Below are 14130 nucleotides of genomic sequence, written 5' to 3'. Positions count from 1 at the left end.
CTTCGGAAAGCACGTTTACAATATGGATCCGCCACTTTCGGTTGTGTTGTACCACGGCTTCCAGCGAATATCGCGCGCCGAAGATTTTTTTCAGGGGTCGCACGCTGCGTAAAGGCAAGAAATTATGCAACACCGAATACGTGTCCGCCGTTCAAGAAATAGGCGGCGAAGTTTCAGCGCGGTGTCAATCGCAAGTGAAGAGAGTCGCGTACGAAGTTGAACTTCAGTTAAGGTTTGCACGCTGCTAAATTCAGGCGCACAAACGCGAGGAAATGCTTGCTATAAATGCATTCACAGCAGCGATGAGCAGACATCGTGTGCAAGGAACTGCTCGAGCGCACGATCGTACGCACCGCGACGGCAGCGGTCTTTCGACATGCCGCGGAACGGCGGGCCTCCTGCAATCTCTGTTGACTGCATGCCGCTAGACAAGTAGTTATGCCTGCGCTGTAGTAGCGGTCATCTGTTCCTTTAGCAACTGATAAATAACTGATGCAATGCATATGAGATCGCAGTAACGTACGTGCGAATCGCGCTGCAGCGCGAGCTCGTGCGCTCGTGCGCTGCGCGGTTCTGATGTTCGGCGCTGGTTCCCACGGTTTGCCATCGGGACTGTAGATGAAAAAGACCGAATTTTAGCAACGCAGATAATCAAGGAAGCTTCAAGACAGGCGATGCAGTCAGCATGGCGCGAAGTTTCGCTTACCCAGTGCCACGAACTGCAGTTATCCAGCGTGCCCGACGCTCGGCTTCGTGAGGCCTTGAAGGAAAACGGTAGAATCTGATCTTGGGATTCAGGCCTTGTTCATGGCAGCCCACGACGCAGCAGTAACGACGGTGACGCTTTTTCGAGGCTGAGCTAGGTCTCTCCGGATCGGCGTCGCCGATTCCTTCTGCTTTCAGCATTACGTCCCACGGCGCACGGAGAGTCCGTTTTCGTTAAACTATAGGCTGCGGCCAGCTCTCATCGTGGTCGGCGTGGTTTGTAAGAAGTGACCAGTCTTTCCGCACTCGCAACAGAGCAGAAAAAAAGTGCGAATCGACGCAAAACTTGGGCTAGAAACGTGTGATCGCCACAGCCAGGGATCAATACTACCCAAGCTTGTACTACCCAGATAATGTTTCTCGCCACCACCAGGCGCCGCTACTATTAGCGGCGAGAATTAGGAGTGGCGCCCTCTCGCGAGTGACGGCACGGCCAGGACGCCGCTCGCTCGCCTCGCTCCCCTGCCGCGCGCGCTCGTTCCCTTCGTGTATGCTTGGGGTATGAGTGGGTCGAGCCGTGCTTATTGAACGATATGTCGGCTTCTTTCTGCTGCCATGACTGAACCACAGTTCCTTCTCCTAAAGCGCATGATTCAATAACCTTTGCGGCCTGGATATCGCAAGCTATACGTAGCGTTGAAGGAGTCTACTGGCATTGCAATGGATATATGAGCCGTGCCTGCCCATAAACTTTGCGTAAAAGGAATGTCTGCAAATTCAACACGCGAAGTTGTGTATGATGCCTGGCTAAACATTTAACATTCCGTTATTATTTAGCTATGAGAGACACTGCATTTTACATAGAAGAAAAATCTTCATAATTGGCGTCAGCATGTTATCCGTGCTAGAAAGACACTGCCCAGCAAAGCTGTCATCATGATTCCTATTACTTCGGTGTGTTGTTCTATTCAAATATGGCCATTCATTAATGCGTAAAAGATAGTTAGGCGCGCATTTCTTATGAGAATGTTTGCTGCTACATTCATCCCCCTCTGAAACAGGCCTCTAAAAAACGAATTGCTCATGGCTGCTAACACGACGGCGCGTCATGTAGACTATTTACATAGTTATTTCACAAGCACCATAGTAGCAATCACCTGAGAGAAAAGTTTCGTTATTAAGATTGAGAGCCAATCAATTGCAAGTGATAAAATGTTTGATAGTGGCCCTCAGTAGCCTTTATCGACAATATGGCACATCCCTGATCACGTAGCGGTAGCAACCGACTGCTGGTATGGCGAGGCATGCTATGTTCGCGAAACCCATCAGTTCACTACAACTTCGAATTCAAACCATAAAGCATTTTTTTTACAGCGCCAACTGGAATGGCTATAGTATTCTCGAGCTACTACAGCGCAGTTTAGATTGCCTAGAAAAGGAAAATTCAAGCACCTTCTGTCTCACCATGTCTCGATCCAGTGTTTAATTATACAAACGGATAACTATTCACTTCGTCGGTACATAAAAGAGAACCTTGTCCAACTGCAGGATAAATAGTTTTCTCCAATCCAATCGCAAACATTCATAAAGAAAGCACTACAAGCCTTGCATATACTTTCACTTGATTTCTGACCCTCCGCTGGACAATTTTGATATCTTCAATATGTCCCATACTACTAATGATTGACGCTTCGACTTCTTTCTAGCTGCAGCCATGCGGTCCAACAGGCATATTTCACTAAAAAATTTGGACCGAACAGCCTGTGTCAGTTCGCCAAAAAGATTCCTCATGTATATTCCTCAAGCAACAAGCACCAGTAAATTTCTCAAGTGAGTTGAGGGAATATATATTGGTACATTCCTATTTGCAGTCTGTAGATAGCTATAAGCCTTCATTAACTTTACTTCAAATTTCCACCGCTTAAAATAAACACGCGAAGAACCGCCTAATGTTGACAAGCAGTTAAAGAAGCAAGTGGTGCTTGTAGAATCTAAACTGCAGTATTAGTTAAGTCCCCGTGTTACTGCCGAGCGTTTCTGTGAAGAAATGCAAAAATTCCATATTATATCATGAACTACTCGTCGTGAGCAAACCTGTTTTAGCGGATTAAAATCAACGTAACTGTTGTAGAAGTCATAGATAGCCAGCATTTGTGACATGTTGTACCGCAGCAGGTATGGTATCATAACTGGATTCTTATATGCTATGTTTTTGCGATTGTCCATCACCGAATAAAAAACCCGCAATGGGCTGGTCTGCGTTCCTTCGGCTGGCACTGTAGCATTGCCTTTGAGAGCTGCATTGTTGTCTAAGGAATTAGCTCTTTGAATAAATGTTCGCAAAGTGAGACGTTGTAAAAATATATTTGAGACAACCACCATAAGTATGCAAGCAGAGAGAACGAGGGCAAACGAAAATACCGCAGAAAGCGCCCAGACAACGCCCGAACTGTAGCAGACAGGCGCGAGTCCTTGCCCTGACGTCACGCGAGCGGCGCTCGCAGCACCCCTGTAGTTCGTTCTCGGGGCTAATACCTCAAACTCCAGTGCAAGACGCCCATATAGACGGCCGCAGACGCCAAACAGGTGAGATCGCCTTCGTATTTCATACCAGCGCTCTTGGCGGCTGGGCTAGAGGAGGAGTTGCTCAGGAAACGAAACTAGTCATGACTGATGGGTAGGCGTGAACCGACCGCGGCACGTGCACAGGCTCATCTCGACACGTTTCGGGATGCCTTCGAGGTCGGCTGCGTGCAGAAGTTCTTTGAACGGCAGGTATGACTGCATCGGCTGGGTGATAGCAAGTGGCCGAGGCGCTGTCGCGGTCATTCCCACGCAGAAGCGTGAACATCAGTCACCCGCGCCGCTCGTTGTCGTGTTTACACGTCTCAGACACCGCTCTCTGCCTGACAGCGCCGCATTGAGGAATACCCACGATTTTAAGAAAACGCTGCATACTTCTTTCGCGACAGTAATGTGTGTCTCAATACAAATGAAATCAAAATAAAGTGGCAAGTATGCTGAGTACTAACTTTGCATGATCGAAATTTCTTCAACAGTGCTATATGAAATTTGGCACACTAAAAATCTCCGTGCTTCTGTTCCAAATTATGTATTAGTAAGACATATAAAGCTTGTGGACAACTTTCTGTGGCAATAAACTAGAACAATAAAGACAGAAGTTCTGCACATGTCTTACTGTGCTATGCAGCTCGGAATTAATTCATAACCCATTTGGTTTCATGAGCAGATAATAACTTCACTTAGCTTCCACTGAAAATAAAGAATAGCCATGTCCAGCACACAAATTATTGTAATGTATATTAATCTTAGCATCCATGGAGTCGGTCTCGCTTATTTACATGAGGCTTTCACATATGCTAAATTTGAAAGGGAACAGTGATTTTCCAGTATTAAGTTGCACGTCCTGCTTTTCTCTAGTTTTGTACTGCAATTTAATAATACGCCAGTGTAATGTTGTATGAATCTCCCCAACAATAATGCTTTGTGAGTAATGTAGATATGTATAATAAAAAAATGGTATATACCTCTCGTCTGTGATAAGATGCACCCACTTTAACTCAATTCGTGTGATCGTGGAATACCATACTTTCCTATTTCAGTGCGTTGCAGTTCCATAAACAAATTTTTACGAGCTGCAAATGGTAGCGGAAAAAAAAAAACGTGAATCCCAAGCATTGCAAGAATCAGCATATGGTGCTAAGGCATAACTGCACATCTTGGTAATGACTGAGCAGTGGATTTTGGCGATGAATGCATTTCGTATCTTTGGAAACAATGGCGGACTTGCAGAAACAAAGCACATCACCTTCACCGACCATCAACCTGAAAGCTTCACTAAACAAAGGAATTTGAGTTGGTTTTAGACCTTGTTGATGCGATCATTTTTCGTCCAGTGCCAGGCGACTCAAGCCAGGTGATGCAGAACCCACCCAGCTCCACTGCCAGCTTGCACTGCCCTTTTGTGTGTTTTTGGAATGGGTCAAGATGCCATCACGTATACTAGCACCTTTTGTGCTGCTATTTTTCGGCTGCCACAAGGTGACGCCACCCAGGCAATTGTTCTTGTCAGGGTTGAAAGTGAGGCAGTGCAGGGGGCCATGGATTGGGCCTATTTTGGAGTCAGAAGCGCAGAGCAAAATTAGTTTTGAAGACTTGGGAACATGGATCAAAATGAATTGGCGGCTAATGTGCATAAGTACCTGTACCTGAAAAGCGTGGACACAGAATAGAGGAAGAGGTTAAGGAAGCAACCAAGCACACGGTGATTGAAAGTGTAAATACACAACCAGAACTCCTGAGAAAGAAAGTAAGAGAAACAGAGGCAGCGAATGGGATGCAGAGAATGGAAACAAAAAAGAAAAAGCCATGGATATTTACAAAAATGGGAAGAAAAAAATTGGAAGGGAAAATCAGCGCGATAACACAAAGGGCAGTGCGTTGCTATTTGAGGCTAGAGCTGTTTGCCCAAGTACAAATTCAGGGTCCTGATTACATGGCTGCGCGTGTTCAAAAAAAGATCTTGCTCTCATCGGTGCACTGGTCTTGTTCAAATTTTGCAGAAGGATTGCATTTTGGAGTCGACTTTGTTTAGTATAATATTGGGCACAGTTAATTGCCTGGTTTCCAAGAAAAAAAGTGCAAATTTGTCTCCGCTTATGGGCATATGAACTGCTGCCAGGACGATGCAAGCATAAAGCATAAACAGTGGCCTGCTCCAGCAGCGGGCAACACGTGGCAGCCCTCCCTGAAACGCTGCTTTCTGCAGATGACGACAGGTGGCTACACTGCCAGGGCTGCTTTTCAGACAATTTTTCCCATAGACGACAAGAGTTTCTAATTTGTCTTAAAAAACAGTTGACGACGGTTGCAATGTGGGCTTGTTGGTAATGCATCTTCTTCTTTATCTTCGAGTGTTGGAAGTTAGCGCTGTGTGTGTCCCTTTGTGTCTTCTTTTGTCCCGTCTTTGAATCGCGCTACTATACCCCCCTTAAAAAACAGGCGACTAGTCCTGCCAAGTGTTATACTAAAGGAAGTCAATGCCAAAATGCGATCGTTCTGCAAAATTTGAGCAAGAACAATGCAGTGGTGAGTGCAAAATCTTTTTTTTTTTTATTGACCACACACAGCCAAATATTCAGGACCGTGTACATACCAAAACAAGTATTCTCAGCAGAATGAGGCATGTGTGCGCTGCAGAAAAAATCCGGAGACAACTTTGCACATCCTGATGGAATGTGGAGGGATTCACCCAGTGGGACCCATAGGTAATGTACATAGTCCAGAAGCGCTTGAATTTAGCAAGAGATATGCAAGACATTTAAAGTATTGGTGGAAAAAAAGCAGGGAAGAGATTGATAGAACCGGATGTGTTACAGGCACAGGTAGCCACACAAGGTAGATAGAGCAGTTTTGAGGAGGAGAAGAAAGCTTCAGGAGATGTACGCAACAATGCTAGAAAGAAAAACATGTACAGCGTACCTAATTAAATTAAAGCAGGCTAGGTGGCTATTTCTCACCGCTCCATTTCAAAGGGGATGCCAATAATAATCATCATCAGTAAGCTAATAATTGTATTGCTAGGTGATGCCACCCTTCCATACACATAGAGTTATTGCTCTACAGGTGAGCCTGCCACTACATGTAATGCGCGCTTTTTGCACTTACAGCTGTAACCAAATGGGTAGAAGATCAGGCTATTACTTGTTTGAAATTAATAGCCAGATGCATTTCATTTTAAGTGATGCTTCCCTTGCCTGCTTTCCTGGGTCTGGTGTGCCTGCCTAGCTGTTGGGTTATTTGTTACTTCGTCGGATATATTTGTGAATTTAAGTACGACGGTTATCGGGAAGTACCTGCAAAGTGGCTTATATAGCCCTTGAATGCTCACCAAGCATGCCCACAAAAATTGTCTGCATACCCAAAAATAACTTCCTGCGTAAAGCTTCAATATACAATGTCAGCTCACGGGCATCTCTAAAGAACCTCGATCCCTTAATGGAATGGTGAAGTATGTTTAATGGATTCTTTAATTTAGCCGATTTTCTTTACATAGTTTATACGCAGTCATATGGGCACTTTCAAAGTCCTTCGAACCAAAGATCCTTTACTTCAAGGGAGAATGCGCACTGTCACACAGGCACAGCAAAGGAGCCCTACTGGAAGGGAGCTTTTAGTAAAGGAGTGCGCATTTGTCCTTGGAAAGCTCAAGGGAATACTCTCGAGCCTAGAGGGCGTCCAACAGCAGAAAAAAAATATCTAAAATATGAAAGTTCAATTTTTACCTCTTCAGAACAAGCTTATAAGCACTGAATACTATTGCTAAAGTACTAAACACTTTCGGGACACCCGCAATCATTATGAACGCGCCGGTACAGCAGCGCCGGCCCGGCCTGTCGTCAGCAGCAACATCGACGCAACACGTGTGCCATGCATAGAGTTAATAGTGCCATGTGCGATTTGGTTCTTTGGTTAGCAGTTGCTAGGCATCCCAGTCTCCTTGGCTTTTTTCTGCGCATCTTCTTCCCTTGTCACTTTTGTTTTGTAGTTCTTTATTTTACCGCGTTTACGCTTACCTACCGCTGCCTAGCCACAGGGAATGAAACAAAGCGGCTGAAGCAAGGGCAACACTGAATAATCGACGCCAACATGCGGTGTACGAAGCGGTACACATGGTGGACATCATTGCAATAAATACATCTGTATTTGGTAAAGTAATGCCTTTACTATGCGTGGATTTTGTTTTGATGTTTCTATGTATTAGGAAAAATAAATATTGCTGAAAAGGAATATGACAAATTTATTATAAGACGCATTTGGGCCATATTTTTTTATTACTATCGAGGTGATGGCAGCGCTAAGGATACGTTGCAGTTCCCTGTTAAAAGCTTAAACGGAGACCATCTGGAGACCGTGTAGCACCGAGACATATCCCTTGAACTAATGTGCCTTTGAAAGCTCGATGCTCCTTAACTTCAAAGGACCTTTGGCATGCTCATGTGACTGGGGCTAGCTCTCGTCAAACCAAACCAGTCCTTATACAGCATCAGATAGGTATCGCCAAAGCTTCACAGCATGTGTCTTGGATGTGCTTAACTTTTTTAGGAAGTGTCTACTCAGGGAGAACCCAGCCAGCAACTGATCAATCCACCCCAGAACACAGGATGGTGGACAAGAAAACTTTAAAAATGTTCAACAAATGCTCCTCTTGGGTACAGGAAGGCAACATTATTGCAAACTGTGACGAGGTGTGCTTTTAGGACAGGGACAGAGTAAGGCACAGATCAACAAACAAGAGCAGACAACATTTAGCTATGTGCCTTACTCTGTCCCTGAGTTAAAAACGTACCTCACCACAGGATTCAATTTCAACTTGCCCAAGAAGCAGCACTCTTAACTTTATGACACTTCATTCTATGTTCTTCTCCTGTGATGCAATGTCAAACATTTCAACTGCCACTGTCCCAGTCATTGGCCTCTGGATTGCGGCTGGGTTCCACTTCATTGTTGCACTCAGGTGGACATGCAATTAGGCCAGCTTTCCTGAAGCCTGTAGTGGCCCAGGCACTGTGGCCCAGGCTTTGTGGACTGATTTGGCCACTTTGTCAAATGAAGTGGCCTTCATGCGCCAAGAGAATCTGTAGCTGTGCTCAGCATCTGTCATTTGTAAATCGCACTGGCGCTGCAAAGCGGACATAGAGCTGTGTGGTAGCAGCAGTATCAAGTGGCTACAGCATTTTTGCCTTTCCACTGATAATAACCATGGATGTTCAGTTTGTTGCCTTATTTGATTTCGGAGTTGCAGCTGTGACGTGCCCTTATACTGTACCTCAATAGAAGGTATTTTCTAAAATTGACAGAGAGAGAGAATAAGCTTTAGTGAACCAACTTTCTACCAGGGGAGGGGCCCTTATTCAAAGGTTCTTTTGACCGCTAAGCAGGCACGGGCCACCAGCTCACGCTGGTCTTTCAGGCTGGAGCTGAGCAGCACAGCCTCCCATTGGGATTGGTGAGGGATAGGAGGTATTGTGGGGTTCCGTTGGCATAATTGGCACAGAATGGGCATTATTTGCTGTGTTTTTCAGGGTATGAATGGTGAAGTAGGCTTAGGTGTCTTGAGCGCCAGTAGCCAATTGCCGTTTCAGTATCATTTTTTAAATATAGTGGCAGCTTCATTCTGTCCACATCAGAGACATTGATGGTAGTGAAGTGGGGTCCTGTAAAGGGACTTTGTCCTTCTTGATGATGTGACTAGGGCAAACATTAAGATTGTCAATTCGTTCTTAAATTATTCCTTGAAGTTCTGCAGCTGCTGCTCAGTTGCCTGGCAGCTTTTGGCACATGATTGTGCAAACTCGAATCGCCAAGTCGTGCCTCGTGAATGTTGAAGACATGAACCATGCTGGTCTACTGACAAAACTATCAGCATTCATATATTTCACCAATGTCCCTGTGTTCAGATGCAACTGCACTGTTGATTCCCCTGCCTTCAGCCCATTGCACTGCAACCTATGATCAATGATGAGCTCCCATTTCCGGCCATTCTGCCTTTTTACCCTTGTTCAGGACCTTTTTGCCCTTTATGGAGCTTGTACTTTCTGAGGTTATCTGCCAGTCACAAATCATTATTTTGCTGACAGTGAAGTGCTATCCTGGTGCATGGTTATCATTGTTGACTGCCAGGGCAATAGCAGACAATTTAAACTTGGTAGTATAATGTTTAAATTTTCTTATCATTGATTGTGTTTGGCAGCTGATAACAGCAACAGCGTAGTGTGCCAGTGGCTGAGCCAATGATGAAGAAAATGAAAAATGAAATGTAGCTCCTGTAGAAACTTTTCAATTTTAAAAGCAGTTTCCTCCACTCTTATCAAATAAATTTTGATTTGAACACTCCTACTTCAGTTGTGTCGGTGGGCCTACACCGCCACCAATGCCAGTGGATTAGCTCGAAATAAGAACAACATGAGAAACAGGGACACACTCAGTGCTGACTTCCAACCTGTTTGGGCTTGTCTCTCGTGCAGTTCTTTTTTTTAAACATGAACTGCCAACACGCCCAAGTATGTACCCTTCATAGCCATGATTGGCTTCCTAGTGGAGCAGGAACATGCTCACACTTCTCTTCTTTTCAGCTCTGTGAATGTTTTATCTTCAACTTTTAGAACATTGAAATGATGTTACCTTTCGTAACTGCATATACTCAATTCCATACATAGCAGTCAACATTGTGGAGGCTAAAGAGACTTCTTGCAGTGGCTTCATTTGCACTTCGAGCTAGTTTGATGCTTTCTGACCACAATTGTGCACAACTGTTTTATATATAGACTCAGTATTGAACGAAACAAATTTTAATCCTTACAAACAAACGTACTGTGGTATACGGTGGCTAATCGTTGTTTTAGATCATTTTTTTTTTGTTCTCAAATTTTTTTATTTTCAACCCGTCGAGCAGCCTTGCGTACATGCTCGTGTGAGCAAAGGATAGATGGAACACACGGAGTGATAACTTTTCTTGACCGAACTTCTTGCGTAGCTTCCACAGTGTTGGCTGCTACGTATGGAATGGAGTATAGTGAACGTATGTGCCATTTGTGCCATTAATTTAGTGGCAAGTACAAAAAAAGCATCAAAATAAGTGGTAGGGCATCAGAGGTTGCACAATGTGGTGTGATGTTTCGCTACTGCTCCAAATCTGTCGCAGGCAGTTCTTCTACATTATGTTGCAGAAAGAGCACATTTTGCAAAGGTGTACTTATTTCTATAACTCTATTATAACTCTATAACTCTATTTCTATAACTTTAAATCTGTTCTTGAAATAGCTCTCTGCACCATTGCTGATACTTTCTTAGCATGCTTAGGATCCCTATTCTTTTACCAGTAATGCATAACATGCATGGGCCGAGTTGTGGAATGTGTTGGCACAACAGCAAAGCCGTGGGTTTCTTTGTGTGGTAGCAATGCAGATGAATATGGATTGCTTTTTTTTTTACAGGCGCATCTCATGGTGGTGCTGCTGCGTCAAGTTTTGCCAGCAAATGACCTTCTGCAAGTGTCGCTGACAGAATGTTCTTCCTGCTTTTTTTATCTATATTGCAATAAATAGCTTTTGAGCAAGATCTTTATTTTGCTTATGGTGCTATTTATTTTTCTTCAAGGACACACTTCATCTGCTTTGTTGCAATGGAATTAAAATCATGACAGATACAGTTATTGTGCAGTGAAAGCGTTCACTGCCATGTTGTGCTACGCTGAAATGACTTGACATGTGTTGAGCTGCATTGGCTGAGTAGGAGATTCATGTCTAAGTAATAATTTGAAGTCTCTACGAACTACAAAAACAGTGATGTGTGCATTGTGGTCTGCCTCTACAAACCTTTGTCGTGATTGACAGAAAAATTGGTACTAATTGAAGCAATCCTTAGAGTAAAATATTGCAGGGACTTCTTTTTTAATGGAACAACACAAAGACAGGACTGTGGACGAGACAAAATTAAGTGCCAACTCCAAAAAAAATTTATCGAAATAAGGTGTGAATATGTTTTCATTTGCTATGTGTTCTGAGATGGTTGACCAGGACAGATGCACAAGCTGGAATGGTTTGTATATATATTCGCACCTTGTTTCAATTTTTTTGGAAATCAGCCTTGTCCATCTTCATCCTCTGTTTGCCACATCAGTTCAGTATGGATTACTGACATGCCATTGCTTTAGTTACAGTGCATGTCATATTTAGGGCGTAGGGGGGCTCAGTGACATTGCGAAGAACATGGCTTTTTGGCGTGCTCGCCACTATCGTGCTAGCAAAGGCGCCACTGCAGTGTTTTGATTAACTGATGTCTGATATCCATTCTAAAATGGTTAGCCAAAGTTGCTGGTACAATTGAAGTGGCAACTTATAAGTGTCTCGAGACTTTGGCACCCCACTTATATGCTTGCTTCATAAAGAAGAAATGCAAGCATATAAGTGAGCAGGCGATCGCTAACCTCAAACAGCACTATACTTTGATGCCCTTTAGCGATGTCATCAATTCCAGTATTGCAACAACGTATTCCAAACACTCTTAAGTATTCAGGCATGGCTTGTACGTTCCACCACAGCAACACCATCCCAATGAATCCCGGCCGCGCTTGCTGCATTTCGATAAGGGTGAAATTAAAGAACGCCCATATACCATGCATCGGGAGCACATTAAAGAACCCTAGATGTTCCAAATTAACCTGGAGTCCCTCACTATGATGTGCCTCATAATAAAATCATGGTTTTGGCACAAGAAATGCCAGAATGAAAATTTTGATACAAGTGGTGCAAATTAACCGAATTCTCTCCGCCGCATGTGTTTCCATGTAAAATTCTTGACTGCTCTGGGAAAGGATTGCATAGCATTTAAGTTAATGGCACACTTCGTAAAGTGACAGTAAAAAGAACGATGCCATAAAAGAAACACACTCAAAGGCAAAAATTAGCACTGTTTAGAAAAATCTATACAGCCGAGACATTAAGCCTATAAGAGTCCTGTTTAGTAACTAGACTTGGGTCAGTAGGCCAATCCTCAAGTGTGTGGAATATTTTAGGTAGTTCACCGTACTTCTTTAGGAGCCACACAAACCTTAAAGGATGACTTCAAAAGTTTCACCCGTACCCTGTCCACTCTTTCTCCTGGTGCCTTTTACCAGCATAGGACAGGAAGTCATGGGGGCTGCTGATACTATTTTCCTCTGAATTTCACTTTAATTTGCAAGACAGTGTTTACTTGAGTGCATTTCAAAATGCTACATTTCCTGTGTAGTCCCTGCCCAGACAGAAAGCAATACAATATTGAACAGTATGCTGGGAACAACCAAGTCAAATATTACTGAAATGCGAAATGTGAAAACACCCGTGTGCTTAGATTTAGGTGCACGTTAAAGAACCCCAGGGGGTCAAAATTTCCGGAGTCCTCCACTACGGCGTGCCTCATATCAGAAAGTGGTTTTGGCACGTAAAACCCCAAATATTATTAAATATTACTGAAATAGAAAGTGCTGAGATCATCACTAAGCACAGCACTGTGCGAGGTTCTTGTGTATCCGAGGGTAGAATTAAGCTCGGCAGCAGACTGATTGCTGTGGTAACAAAAAATGTCTGCCATTCCTCTTTTGTTTTCAGGGCCTTTTTTTACTGGCACTTCATCTTACCCAATTTGGGAGGAATTTGTCTGCGGTACAAAGGTTTCTTGACGAGTCGCTTGTATGCCAGAGCGGCGAGCTCTATAAAAACGAATGCTGAAGTGAAAGTTGAGTCTTGAAATGTTACCTGTGGCAAGGATGATATATAGCATGCTAAAAAAATTATTTTGAGAACTCCATCAGCATATAATAAGGAAACTTTATGCCTTTGAACTTCATATTTATGCTGAAATAAATTTCCTTTAGATTTGTGTGGCATTCTATATTTCTGTAGTTGCCATTATGTGGCAAGTTTTAATTGCATTTCACGTTTTTTTATGTTGCAGATGCTACGTACACCTGCTTCAAACTGTGTTTCATGCTATGAAGGGTGCAAATAGGCTTTATTTTCTGAATTCCCTGCAATCACATGCTTCTTTTCTTGGGCAATGGAGGACTTGAGAAATGTATTTTCTAAATCTTTTATTACAGTTATTGTAATGAGTCAATGTGTAACACAAAAATGAAGCTTGCACCAAGTGGTCATATGGACGGATTGACTCCATTAAAATTGCTGGCTTTACTCCAATATTCTGAAGAAGACCTCCGAAGTCCATGTGCATTCTTGAGCAGCATCTGTAACGAGTGCAGAATTAGTCCAGCTTAAGACCAGAGAGAACAAGGCACTCATGTAATGGAACATTTGTCACATTTTGCAAAATGGAGGGGAGGGAAATAACTTTCACTACCGCGATTAGTCAATTCTAATCAAAATAGAATGTAAACAGCATATATTCTCTTGGGAACTGAAGACAGCACAGAGCCTTTAAGTCGGTTGTTACTACTACCGCCTGATAGGCTTTGTGTATCTGCCAACTCTTACGATTTTATGGCAAGATGTCCGATTCATAGACCACGTAAAATTACTGCCGTACATACGACAATCATAAACAACTTTTCATTTGCTTCCTACTTATGGCTGAACTGATTTCAGCAGAATGCAAATATATAGTCATCAAGATGTTTTTTCAGAGAGTTACTATTTGTACCCACTACACTATTCTGGATGGATGGAAGGTAGGAGAATCCCCTTTGAAACAGGGTGATGGCAGTCGCCACCATGCTCAGGTTTTTATTTTGCCTTCTATTTTTGTTTACCTGTGTTGTATGTTATTAAATTTGTGATTTTCTTTAAATACGTCTTCCTACCCTTTTAACCTTACGTCACCTCTGCTTTTGAGCCACCAATCCTCCAA

At 43.3% G+C, this 14130-nt stretch overlaps 1 long non-coding RNA gene across 2 annotated transcripts in view; it reads left to right on the top strand.

The window, feature by feature from the left end:
• Nucleotides 1–10851, top strand: part of LOC126530297 (uncharacterized) — a 31629-nt gene extending 20778 nt beyond the window's left edge. For both annotated transcript variants that reach the window (XR_011894732.1, XR_011894733.1), the window contains one exon: nt 10722–10851. This is a non-coding gene — a long non-coding RNA (uncharacterized lncRNA). The remainder of the gene's footprint in view (nt 1–10721) is intronic.
• Nucleotides 10852–14130: the final 3279 nt, after the last annotated feature.

This window comes from Dermacentor andersoni, chromosome 5 (genome assembly GCF_023375885.2).
Source record: "Dermacentor andersoni chromosome 5, qqDerAnde1_hic_scaffold, whole genome shotgun sequence".
Classification (NCBI taxonomy): Eukaryota; Metazoa; Arthropoda; class Arachnida; order Ixodida; family Ixodidae; genus Dermacentor; species Dermacentor andersoni.
Note: the sequence above shows the minus strand (reverse complement) of the source record. Positions and strands in the feature narration are given on the sequence as shown.